The sequence below is a fragment of the Pteropus alecto genome, unplaced genomic scaffold (assembly GCF_000325575.1).
Source record: "Pteropus alecto unplaced genomic scaffold, ASM32557v1 scaffold146, whole genome shotgun sequence".
Classification (NCBI taxonomy): domain Eukaryota; kingdom Metazoa; phylum Chordata; class Mammalia; order Chiroptera; family Pteropodidae; genus Pteropus; species Pteropus alecto.
Window position 1 is genome coordinate 14693477 of NW_006442107.1, and position 14039 is coordinate 14707515.

At 37.5% G+C, this 14039-nt stretch overlaps 1 protein-coding gene across 1 annotated transcript in view; it reads right to left on the bottom strand.

Moving 5' to 3' along the window:
• Positions 1-14039, bottom strand: part of MAPRE2 (microtubule associated protein RP/EB family member 2) — a 128405-nt gene that overhangs the window by 97384 nt on the left and 16982 nt on the right. The window contains exon 2 of the mRNA XM_025038678.1: positions 12906-12967. The gene's annotated coding sequence lies outside the window, so the exon portion shown is untranslated. The remainder of the gene's footprint in view (positions 1-12905; positions 12968-14039) is intronic.

The following is a 14039-nucleotide window of genomic DNA, read 5'->3' on the forward strand; positions in this document are numbered from 1 at the left end:
TAGTTCTTCTGGGGTTACAATTGTACCTCTAGAGACTCAGATATATTCTACTGATTTATCCACATAATATAAAAATATAGATAGAAGTAATACTATTTTCTACTAAGAAATTCAACATACTTTTATTACTTTTTACCTCCCCTCTCAATTATTGGTAATATTTTAAAATTATTCTAGTACTTACCTTTATAACTTTAACATTTTTAAAATTATATTTCTTGACTCATTCCAAAGAATATTATCTATTGACTTTCCATTATGTTTCTTAACTTCCTCAGCTTTAAATTTGCATGGTTTTACCATTATGTCTCCTTTATCCTTTATATTTACATTATATTCCTGAGTTAAGTCTTCCCTGTTTTGACTATAGATTGCTTCTAAACCTGAAGTCTAGTAAACAGCATTTATAATTATGTAATTTTTTATTCTCTCCAAAATCAAGTGCTTTAGCTTCCATAGAGAAAGAAATACCTTTTCTAAACCTTGCAATCAGAATAGACTAATAAAAGCACCGAGGTCAAATGAATTCTTTTCTCACATGCCATTAGTTGTTCAAAAGCATGCCCTTTTTTAATATTAAACTTGAATCTTAACATATCTAAATATTTAACATATCTAAATATCTAAAAATCTATATCTACCTCTCCATATATATATATATATATATATTTTTTTTTTTCCTAGAGCTTTTAACTACTTTTGGGGAGGGGGGCAGAAGAAAGATACCACCATTGTGATAAGGCTACTCAGATACTAGGTCTAAATTTATATAACAGAATCTGACTTTTTCCAAGACATTCTTCAGGGAACCCATTACCTAATTTGGACCAATAACTTTGATATTACTCCTAGCCTCCTTGTGTTTCTTATATTTCTAATAATTGGACTCTTCCATTAATTCCATAGAATTTTAGGTGCTATGTTACCTTTATATTTTTCTCATTTACACTGTCCTGGACTACATCTTAACTTTTTGAGAAGCAAGAGGGGTAAATTTTTTTAAAGACGTGTCAAAAAATGCCTGTTTGCTCCCATACTTTGATAGTTAGGCTGAGTATAGAACTATAGCTCCAAAATCACTTCTCTCAGAACTTTGAAAGTATGTTTGCACTGTGTCTCAGTCTCCAGTATTGCTAATCAAAGCTTATGACACTCAGGTGATCTCTTCTGGAGAAAGTCTTCTCACTGTCTGACTTTTTACCCCAGAAGCTCTAAGACCTCTTTTATCTTGAAATTTCAGCAAGCTAAGTTCAGGTTTTTAAATTTATCCTGCTCAACATTCAGCGGCCTCATTTAATTTGAATCGTTTTGCCTTTATTTCTTTTCTCCAATGTCTTTTTTTTTTCTCCTTTAAAGACACTCTTTAAACGGTAGACTTTTTCAGTGGCCCCCAACCTTGTTGGCACCAGGGACCGTGCTCTTATGAAGATCTAATGCCTGATGATCTGAGGTGGAGCTGAGGCGGTGATGCCTGTGCTGGGGAGTGGCTGCGAATACAGATGAAGCTTTGCTCACTTGCCTACCGCTCACCTCCTGCTGTGCGGCCCTGCTCCTAACTGGCCTCTGATCTGTACGGTCCCAGCCCAGGGGTTGGGGTCCCCTGTTCTAGGCCATCCTTTCATATCTCTAATATTTTTCTCATATTTTCCATCTTATCTTTTGCTTTATTCTCTGAAATACCCTAGCCACATTCAGTAAAGCCTTCTCTTGACTTTTAATTTGATAATTAAAATTTTAATTTGTAAGAATTCTTGTGTTTTCTAATTGTTTCTTAGGCATAGCAATTTTTTTTTTTTTTGGAGAAGGGGTAGTGGAATTTAATGGATGTCAATACTTTTTGTACAAAGGATAATAATTAGATTTTTTTTGGTTTTCTTCTGTTCTCTGAATTACTTCATGCTTTTTTTTTTCTTTGTCTTTAGCTAGAAATACAATCCTGCCCTCTTTCCTTCTTCTTGAAGTTTATCAATTTCTGATCCCATTCATGTTTCCAGATTTGCATTGATTTTTTTTCTTATTAAATACTTACTATTTCAATTTAAGTTCAGGAGTGAAGGGAAGCAAAACTGTTTAATTACCATCTTAAAATAAAACTGATTTTCCTAGAGGATTTGCATCATGTTCAGTACTTCCTAGTACCTAAAATATAAAGTTTAAATTACTTAGTCTGGTATTTGGGACTGCATAGTTTGACCCAGCTTATCTTCCCCCTCTAATCCTCCATTATTCACATTAACAAATCAGTCGCCGCCACTCCCCACCCCTTAAGGTAGTTTATGCTCTGTTCTGTGTACTTTCTGACTGGTACCTGGAATATCTTTTTTCCTCCTTTTCAGCTACCCATATTTTCAAAAGCAGTCTTAGCTCAAAGTCCATCTCTTCTGTAACCTTTATGACCATCTTAGGATAGCCAAAATTCTGTATTATTTAAAAACATTTGAGTCCCATCCAGGTAAACAATTCTGTTCTTTGTGCCAGCGATGTCAATTTTCCAACCAAAATTTTCTCCTTTACCCTTTTCACCTCGAAATCCAATTGCTTCACATTTTATTATCTTACCATATAATAAAAATATCAAGGTTTTAATAAGATGCAGCTTTAAAAAAAATTAAGTAGTGTGCCTGAGTTAGGCAATTATTATTATATGTTTTCTTGAGCAGGAGTCAAGAGCAGTTGGATATTCTTATTTCAAGACAGCATTATAGAATTGTTATCCCTGGTTGGCGGCAATGATGTCATTATGCAACGTTCCAAGCACTCGATTCATATTTTTGACAAACAAAACCAAGTTTTTCCTCTAAGCCAGGCACCAGAAAAGGATACTAATGGTTCAGTCCAGCTCATAAGCCAAAGTAATGTTGCATGAGCAGCATTACCTCACACAGGTCTGAAACATATCACTCCCCAAGAGCAAAAATAGAGTTAGAGACTAGAATCCCGTGGGAGAAACTCCGCATAGCAGATATTATATAGCCTGGTCATTGCCTTGAGAAATCATAACAGAATAACACATCAGCCTTTTGAAACATCATGGTGCAGTAAAGGCTTAATATCATACTCCAAAGCAGGAGTATGAAATATTGGCAAATACAAAAACCTGATGGCCTAGAATTTAGTCCACTAGGGAGGCACTGAGGCATATCTTGACCTTTACTGTTCATATTTCCTAATGTAGTTTGATATTAACCTGATAATCTGATTCATTTGAATTGCTTTCTTGAAGACTGAAACATGACTAACTTTAGAACAGAGACAAACACGTCAGTGCATACATTTTAAGCAGAATGATATTTGAGGTAAGGGATGCTGAAGATCTGTGTCACCCACAGTACAAGTTGCTAGGCAACCTGAAGCCAAGCCAGTTTTATAGACTTCTACAGAACTCAAAAAACATACATTAAGTGTCTAATGTCTGGGGGAGGGGGAGAATTAAAATAGAATGTATCATCAAATATTGCTCTTGAGAATATTATGTTTTGGGAGTTAAAAATTATATATGTGGAAAAAATTGAAATCCAAGGTAATATCCAATTGGAAATTCCATAGTATAACGACTGTAACCACAGGGATTGTGGGAACACCCAGGTGTAAGACTGCCAGCCAGTTTAATCAGGGTACTGTTTACCCAGTTACAACCGATCAGTTTAAAGCCTACCAAAGTGAGCTTGGAAAAAGACTCCATGCATCAAACAATGGAGGTTGGAATCATAATATGCCAACTCTATAGACTATTCTACAGATTAACACTATAATCATGAATATGTGTGGCAGCAGGGGAAACTGCTGGGCAAAGTTAAAAAGCAGTATATTAAAGTATGCACAGTGTATGGTTACAACAATGTAAAATTATGTGGAGGACTAGAAAAAAAAATACAAATGATTGGTTAGGGTGGGGTTATAGGTGATTTGTTTTTATGATTTCCACTATTATTTTCAATAGTGGAAATTTTGGAACTACTAGAGAAATAGAAGAAAATATACATGTAAGAGATTCTTGAGAAGGAAGGCAGGCAGCGGCTGAACTCCACATGATGTTTGCTTAAGTGATTGTTGGTAATCTTACATAAATCATAAGTATACATAAGTACCAAGTGGCTTGAGAATTTTACCTAGATGGTAATTAAGAGGCTGAAATATGTCTTTGTTTCTTGAGTAGTTTTAGACCAGATGAGCAACTATATATCTTATATGACACTAATAGTTGTGTTTCCATGAAGGGGTAACGTATAATCAACGTAACTGAAGTGGGGAGGGCAGGAGGGAGAGGAGAGGGGGAATGCAGGTACAATATCTGAGATAATCAGGATTAAACACACACACAATGCACATGCGTGCGCACGCACACAGAATTAAAGTCATTTGCCTCCCATTGCCCCAACTCTACCTCCAGTCTTACCCTCAAGGTTTTCTGCTTCGTGGGCAGTTCCAAACATGTGTATCCAGCTGTGAGTCCTGCTTGGGTTCTAATCTTGCCACCATCACTTACTAGCTATGTGCCTTCGACAAGTTAGTAATCTCTCTAAAACTCAATTTCCTCATTTGTAAAAAGCATAAACAAGTTCCACATAGGAAATATAAAGACTGAGACAAGGGATACGCAGTTGCTAGCAGAGTCCTTGTACGAAGTTTCTTCTCTCCCCCACATTTTTTCCCTTTGTACACAGATTCTTGTGTTCAGGTACTGGAGAGATGGTTTAGGAAGAGATGAAGGTGAATCCAGCTTGGCTGCAGGTTGTTTTCAGATCTTGCTCCCTCCCCCATGCTTAACCTTACACAGACCAGAAACCCTAGGCTATGATCAACTTGATGGCAGGATGAGGCCAGGCCAGACCTGTTTGGACATCAAAGACCAGATTGAGTTTCCCAGAGTGGCTCTATTTGTAAGCTGTTATTTAAAACTTCAGTTCTGTCTAATCTGGCTTCTAGAGCTGGGTGTCCAACACAATAGCTACTGGTCACATGTGGCTACATTGAATTAAATTTAAAATGCATATAAATATTCCTCAATCACATAGCTACATTTCAAATACTCAATGGGCACGTGTGGCTAGTGGCTACTAAATTAGGTGGCACAGGTAGAGAGCATGCTGCAAAACATTTAGGGGTCAGCTCTAAAGTTCTGGGGCTATCAGTGGGATAAGAAATGTTATAGGGTTAGTGCTCATCATCTTTATTAATTCTTTTATTTTTAATGATGTTCAGATGGGAAAAAATAAGCTCAGATAGTGCAGGGTGTAGAACAAACACATTTCTTGATTAGGGAGCCTCGATATATACACGCATTCCAGGAACCAGCCTAGGAGACATCAATAGCATTCTTTCCGCATACCATGGCCCACTTGCAAAGAAAACTTTGATAAGATATGTCAGCCTCAGAGTAATTCAAGTGAAATTTTTGCTGGCAAAAATGAAAATACTAAACCAGATCCTGATATCTACGCAAGAGGCAGAAATCTCCTATGGGGACATACAATGTAGTAAAGCTTTGCTAAGCAATTGGCAGTTTTATTTCAGGATGCCCCGAAGCAGTTGCCTCAAATAGATGCCACGAGTACCCAGGCAATCCAGGTTTGTGAATGAGGGACGTGACACCGAACAACTCAATATGCCATTTAGTTTCACTGTGAATCAATTGAATTAACTAATTAAGGCTGGTCCCCAATAATCTGTTCTGTCAACAGGGGGCCTTCCTGAGTTAGTTATAATCCCTGTACAAACCTCGAACTAATTATAAACCAGTCGGCAGCTCTTAACTCAGTCATGTAGCTCCTACAACATTTTAAAAAGAATAAATCATTCTTTTCAGCCCACTTTAAAATAAAGGTATTGTCCTCGTAATTAATTTTCATGTTTCCCCCAAGAGGAACTCTCGTAAAGATGTAAAGTTTTCATCTGCCCAGGCACTTGTGTTTCTGCAGTGCTCTGCTTGGAAAAAAAGGCATTGTACCTAGAAGACCAGCATAGCTCTAAACTCATGGCTTCCGAACCCAAGTGGGTGTCAATGCCCCCAGAGCATCTTTCTGTGTCCCTAGTCAGCACGCTGCCATTATTTATAAAGCAGACATTTTAATACTTTCTCCATTTCTTTATGTCTGACCCTTCTACCTTCAGCTCCCATTTAGCAAAAAGCCTTGCCTCTTACTTCACAGAGGGAGGTTATTGAAGCCATTAAACAAGAATTTAAGTTTCCTGCCCCTAATCTTCACATTTACCTGAAAGGTAGCGAGCCATCCTATTCTGCTTCTTGATTGTTGCAACGAAGAGGTATATCCTGGCCAGTTGCCTCTTGCCTTCTCAAAGATCTGCCCCATAACTTTCAACCAGAACTTTATACATCCCTTTTGCTGGCTCCTTCCCAGTACCATTTGAACAGATCAAGTCTCTTCCACTTTAAATCAGTTCTTCTCCTCAGGTCCCTCTTTTTCTTATCTTTATACCCAAACATATTAAGGTTTATCTATACCTACCTTTTCCACTTCTCCCTCACTCAACTTCTTGCATGATGGGTTCCACCTTGACCATGCCATTGAAATTATCCTCATCAAGATTCTGAACTACCTCCCTTAGTAAAATACACATCACGTAAAATTTATCATTTTAACCACTGAGGTGTACATTCACATTTCAAATTGTGCAACTATCATCAGCATCCATCTCCAGAACTCTTCATCTTATATAACCCAATAACTTTCCATATCTCCTTCTTTCCAGCTTTAACAACCATTATTTTACTTTGCCTCTATGAATTTTCAGTGCTTTACGTACCTAAGTGGAATCATACAGTATTTGTCAGTTTGTGACTGACATTTCACTTAATTTAATGCCCTCCTGGTTCATCCACATTGTAGCATGTAACAGAATTTCCTTTCTTTTTAAAGCTGATAATATTCTATTGTGTGTATACACCATATTTTGTTTATTCATCTGGACATGTGGGTTGCTTCCTCCTTTTGGCTATTATGAATGCTACCGCGATGAACATGGGTGTACTCTCTCTTTCTCTTAATCTATCTCTTAAATATTGGTGAGCTTCAAGGTTCTGCTTTGGACTCTCTCATTCTTCTTGGGCCATTTTACCTATACAAGCAGTACACTTACTGCTTACATGCTAGTGACTCCCAAAACTATACTTGTGGTTCATTTTTTTTCTTTTGGGGTTCAGATCCCAAGTCCCTCTATACATCCTCTAGGACATCACAGGCACCCTCACTCAACGAGTACAACATTGAGCTTCTGATTGTCACCCTCCCACTTGCAATGTTCCCTCACCGTGTGTTTCCTATCTCAGTAAATGCCACCAAACTCCCGACTTCCCTCTACCAGGAACCTGTGCATCATCCTCTGCCAGTCACAGCACTGGCAGAGCTCCCAGGAAGCCCACCGGACTCCGCAGTCACGAGGTGACTAGTTCTCACTTTGGCATCCCTGACGGGCATCCTTAAGGATCAATGTGTGCTCCCGTGAAAGACCCCTGTCCATTACTTCCCTCTACATAAAATAGCAACACCTTGCCCTGCACTCCCTATAGCCCTTACCTTACCGTATTTTTCTTCTCAGCCCTGATATAATACTCACCATAGAGCAAACACTCAGTGCACGTGTCAAAGAAATGAATTAATCCTTGACTTCTTCCTTACCCAAGACTGTCTATTTTGTCTTCTAGTCTCCTCAAATCCTCCTACTTATCTCTATGCCAGCTGCTACCACCTTAGCCAGATTCTCATCATCTTTCGTTTTGTCTCTCTACTTATCCCCTCCTGATCATTTTCCAAGAAGCTGCCAGAGTGACCATTCCAAGATAGAATAAAGCATGTAGTTTTACTTCTCTACTTGAAACACTTTAACGACCACTTTCAGGTACAACCCAAAGTTCTTCATTGGCTTCATAAAGCCCTTCCAGACCTGTCTGCCCATCCAGCCCTGTCTTTCACTGCTCCCTTGATGCCGAAGCTCACTACCGAATTTCTTTCAGTTTCACTAGGATGCCATATACTTCTCCTATTTTTCTCCTCTCCAGGTCCTTGAAGACAATACTTTTTCTGCCCAAACAATCCCTCCTTCTCTATAGCCCTACCCCCAAACCAAATACCTGCCAGCTTCTCCTTTTCCTTCAGGTCTCTGATTAGATATCACCAGCTCTTGGGAGCCTCGTCTGTCCTCTCTGCACTACTTCTGCCTTCACTGTCACTGCCAGGGGCCTCACAGCGTCCTGTACTCCTACCATGGTGCTTAGCGCCCTATAGCAGAACTGCCTGTTTCATTAACGTCCCTGCAGTGGCTCTTAGATCTATCAGGGCTGAGATCTTGAATTTGCTGCCCAAAATGTACCCTCTGCACCTTACACAGTGATGGGGCCATGGTAGAGGCTTAATATTTAATACATAACTCTTCAAAAAGAAGTTTGTCCTGGGATGTTTCAAACACCTAGTAAAGTATAAAAAATAGGATAGGAGTATAAGATATACTCATACTCACCAGCTATATTCAGTAATTACAACATTTGAGCATAGTTTCTTTATCTAGCCACATTTTTTATCATCTTTCTATATTTGACAAATCGCTTTAAAGTAAATCACAGATAAAATAAATTCTTAAGTCCCACCAACGTGTCCACAGACCATGTAAAACAAGCTGTGCTGAAGAAAATAAGAACCAGGAATAAAAACCTCTAAACCTCTACTTCAGCATAGTTAAGCGAAATTCAGAAATGAGAACATTATGCTCTGCACCAGATACTTTTATAAATGTACTCTCACTCCATCCCTTAATTCTCATGAGTCTTATAAGGTAACCTCATTAACAAAGGGAAACCTATGACGAACCTGTAGCTCAGGAGGGAAGGAGAAAGAAAATAAACATTTGCTGAGCACCCGTGATGTACCCAACACTTATGTTACCTCAAATGATTCTCACAACAAAAACTCAAGATGGAAAAACTCAGTCAGGTCAACTTATTTGCCAGGATCCTAAAAGAAGTAAGTGGCAGATGTAGGAATTTATTCCAAGTTTTCCTTTCCTTCCACTCATCTATTCATTACTAAAAAAATTTAAAAGTTTTTTTACAGTAATATAAACATATTATTGTTTATATGTGCACAAGGAATGCTTAGGCTAATTCTCTTTTTAGTTCTTTTTACCCCTACAATATAGCTCAGGTTGGGAAAAATTAGGGAAGTATAGAACAACGAGCATGTGACCATCAGAAGCCATGGTTCTGGTGTCACGGCTTTGTCATCAAATTGATGACAGGCTAGTTGTCAACTCTCTTCACACAAGAATGTTCATCTGTAAAATGAGTGAGTTGGATTAGACTATTACTGAGTTTCCTTCCAGCCTTTCAAAAAAACAAAACCAATAAAACCCTCTAGTTCTTAGTGATTTGTTTCAATCATTAGCTAGTGAGGGTCAGGATAGGGGTCTTGCTGATCCCGGCCCTCTATTCTGTGTATTCTTAGTAAATGTCTTTACTGGGGAAACTACCTGTAAATGTAGGCCAATTTTAATTGGAATGTTGGTCAATACAACCAGAATAACCTTCAAAGTTCCAGAAGCAGATTGCCCACAGATTTTAACAGTAACTGATGATGAAGACTGTCAAAAGAGGAGCCATGGAAAAGCTCTTCAAAGGAAACCCCCATTTCATCCCTACCCCCATGTATCCTGTGCTGGAGAAGCTATCCTACTTATCACACTTATAATAATTTTTAAAGGTTCTCTACTCCATTAGATAGTAAGCTCTAAGAGCTCTGTCTTGTTCACCTTCATAGCTCTAGTTTTTAGTATAGAACTTGCCACATATTTGGCAATTAATGAATGTTTATGGAATGAAAGGCAAATTTCATCACCTCTGAGCATCCTAATGCAACTTACCTTCAAGGCTTGGCTTCCCCACCCCTCTCAAACTCTCATAATATTTTATCTGTATTTCTCCTATAGCACATCTCTTTTTCTATATCTGATTACAGTTATTTATATATGTATCTTTACTCCCTGATAAGGTCAAACTAAGACAGAGCTCTCTCTGGCTTACCACTGAAACCCTGCAATACCTACTTCCTAGTAGTCTCTCAATACATATTTGTGGAATAAGCACATTATTCATCTTTATATACCAAAGCAACTAGTACAGTTCTTTACATACATTTGGTAAATATTATTGAAATGTTATTTCTGATAAAGTTGTGCTGTGAATGTCTGTAAAGCACTCCAAGCCTCTTGGGAAAAAATGGTCAACTGAATTAAAAGTCATAAAAATGGTCATATTCTTGAATAATCTCATTTCTGGAATTTTGTCCTAAGGAAATAGATGGACAACAAAACCAAAAATACAAGTTAAACTGAACCAAACCAAACCAACCAAATCAACCACAATATCTGCAAAAAAAATTAGTATGGCATTTTTAAAGTGCTATAAAAATGGAAAGTATTATGGCACATTGATATAACATAATGCTATTCCATTCGAGTGATAGTTCTGGGCACACGTGAAGGATGCCTGTGACTATTGCTAAGTAAAATACGAGGTTCACACGCACTATGATATCCACTGTTGAAAAATAGAAATACTCATGGGAAAAGCAAATATGCAAAAATAGAAAAATAGTTATTTGGGATGGTGTTATGAAAGATTTTCTTCTTTCCAAAGTTTCCTTTCAATGTATTGTTTTTATAATAAAAAATATGGTCAACATTAACCTTTCTTTAATGTGGCTCTATTTCCTGTGACAGTTATTTAGCAAGGACCAAAACATAAAATTAAGCTGTCTACTAAAAAGCTATTGCTCCAGTGCTTAATTCTAGGACTCAGGTGATGCCTGAGTAGGAATGCTAGTCTATGTCATGACGTATAAAGCACAGGCTTATTGTACCTGGTGCAGAAACAGATTTGAGTGAGAAGCAAGCATTTAGACTCAGCAAAGGAATCTCAAGAAACCGTATGACTAATGATCAGATTATTCCTTCAAAGAAATTATTAATACTAGTTCCTGAGAGAGTTAAATAAGGAAGCTGCAACTGGAAGGGATATGAAGAGAAGAGGAATTAGGATGGCTGTCTTGGTTCTCCGTCATCTCATATCCCTTTACCATCTATTGTCTCTCAAGGGTCTGCAAACCATGGCTTGTTTTTGCTAATAAAGTTTTACTGGAACACAGCCAAGCCCATTCATTTTTGTATTGTCTATGGCTGTTTTCCCATGACAATGAGTTGAATAGTTGTCACAGAGACTATATGGTCCACAAAGTAGAAAATATTTACTATGTGGCTCTTTACAGAAAAAGAAGCATTTGCCCTGTAGCTCCAGATATATAAGGAAGTTTATAAACTGATACCCAGTTTAGATATTGGGCCACCCTTTTCTATTACTTTTTCTTCAAACATGCCAACCTGGAAGATAGGGCGATTGTATAGCTTATAATCTAAACTAAGACACTTTTGAAGGTAAAGGGGGTGCTAAATAGACTATATTCTATGACAACAGAAGTAAACCACGACTGTCCCAGACACTAGATGTATGGGCCCCACTCTAAAAGGGCTGGCAGCACAAGAACAGGTTGCAAAGGGCTCTCGACATCTATTCAGGAACTACTTTTACATGTACAAAGAAAATTGAGGTGACTCCTCTTTTTGGTGCTTCCTATTTCAATTGCCCTCAGACACCTTTCTACACCCTCTGTCTCAACTCTGCCCTAGAGGCAGCTCCGGTCCTTGGAGTCCAGCTGTTTGGACACAACTCAGGGTGCAGTATCTCCACTTTCATTAGAACAAAAGGGGAAAAGTTTACTCATCCTATTTAAATAAACCTTAACTATTTCAATACAATACAAATACTTTTGTACCTGCAAATTTCACTTGGTTTAATATCAAGGCAACTCCTTAAAATTCTACCCTTTTAGAAGAATTTTAGGTTTCTCTTCTAAAATAAATTATTTAAAAATGATCGGCCATAGCATTTATCACAAAAAAAACCCCAAGACAAATATGGTATATTATCCATTGATTTGAGTTTTTAATACTCACCAATACTGATTGGAGAATTATATAAGAATAAAGTTCTAATTTTATCATTCCAGAATGAACAACAAGAGAAAACAATACAAACACCGCCCCCCGCAACCCTCCTCCTCCCGCCACCGGACACACACCTTTTATTTCTCCCTAGTAAGAATTTTTGATGCTATGGAGAAAAAAAGAAGTAAAACAAAAGATGTTTAGAGCACCTTTGATGAAATCTAAAATGTTCCACTTTGTGAGGCTCATCTCACTGTGAACAGTAACTCATAGCTTTGAAACCTCTGGATGGCTTTCCAAATATTGCCATCTGGTGGAACTTTAGTTAATTGTTCCTTTGTTCTACGGAGCTCCTTGGAAGTGAACCTTGGAGGCATTATTAGACAGACTCGGAGTACCAGTGGGAAATAACTGAAGGTCAAATGATTGTGTTTCAACACAAATCCCAAACTGCAAAACGAGGCTTTCCAGATCTTCATCTCCTTTCAAGATACTCAGATCTCTTTATAGTAAATTCAACTGAGCAGTTGCCTTGATTTTTAACAAGATCAATCACTAATTCACAATTAGAAATGTCATGAGGTCTTTGATTGTATCTAGATATTCTCTCTCTCCACTTATTATTAATAAGATCTCCAAAATTAAACTTTAATCAGCTTGACTATTTTTAGAAGAATTGCTTATAGCAGTTAATTAGCCCTAAGTATATGTAGGAAATGAAATGTGGTTTGAAAGATAATGTTTTAACAAAGTATATTTATGTAGATATTTACTTTCATTGTCTAAGGAAATTTTAGAAAACAAAATTTGTTATAAAGGCATTAATAATACTCCAATTTAATCTGTAAACAATTTAATCTATAAGTCACATAACATAATTTATATTTAAATCTTACCTTGGGCATCCAGGCTCTCTCCCTGGCTGTCGAGATGAACTGTTTCTCTGAGAAATGGGATGCTGGAATAGTAAAAATGAAAAAAAGAATAAAGAGAGAGCATTTAATACGAATAATACATAGGAGCAAAGAGTTATAATTCAGTTCATTGGGTATGGCCAGCAATGGAAAAGGAAATTAAAACATGCACACAAAATCCAGTTGATTTTGCCTTAAGAGAGATTAAGTCAGCCAAACAATAGAATTCTCAATCTATATTATTAGATCAATTCTTAGTTTGTGAATATTTAGTATAATATCAGTCCTATAAAGAGATTTTTAAAAAATCTTTTTCCCTGATAGTCTGATGTGATGAGAATCATGTGTCAGCAGATAACCTCGGGAAGCAGTATCTCTAGTGGAGTATCAAATGCCATCAATTAAAATATAGACTTCCCCAAACTTAGATTAATTTGCATGTTTCACATCTAGCATCATCATAGGCTTGGTCTTCTAGTCAAAAGACTGGTGTTTAATTTTAACAGGATAAGCATTAGAAGCAATTCCAGGATCAAACTTCAAAATATATACACCAACAAGTAATCATTTACTTTCTTTATGTGAATTAACTATTTCTCTTTGCAACATGCACTGGCTAAGTGACAAGAGAGTAAACTGATGAAGGACGGATCCAATTCTAGAGGCTGAGAAATGCATCCGAGCTCCAGACTTTGAGGGTTCAGTGTGAGGAGTGGGGAGGATGGTAACTGGGGCAGATGCTGCAAAAACAGACATAAGATGCACATGTGCATGAGCCTTATTGGAATTCCCACCACCCCGAGAAACAAATTAGAAATGATCTCTTCTCAACTTCCACCTAAGCCCTCCCCCTGCACATGGCTCTTTTGTGTTTTCTGTGTATATGGCCATTTCAGGAAAGCCTCTGGTACTTATTTAGCTTAAAATCAATTGTATAAAATATCTGTGGCAGCTCCAACATTTTATGATTAATCCCAGACATAGTTCTGGAGATGTCATTGGGAGAAGGATTTTAAGAAAGGGAGGAGGAGGCCTTTTATATTTTTCCTATAGTGGAAAGAGATGGCGAAAGAAAAAGAAAAACGGTAAGCGATGAGAGAATAAAAGTAAAGGTGA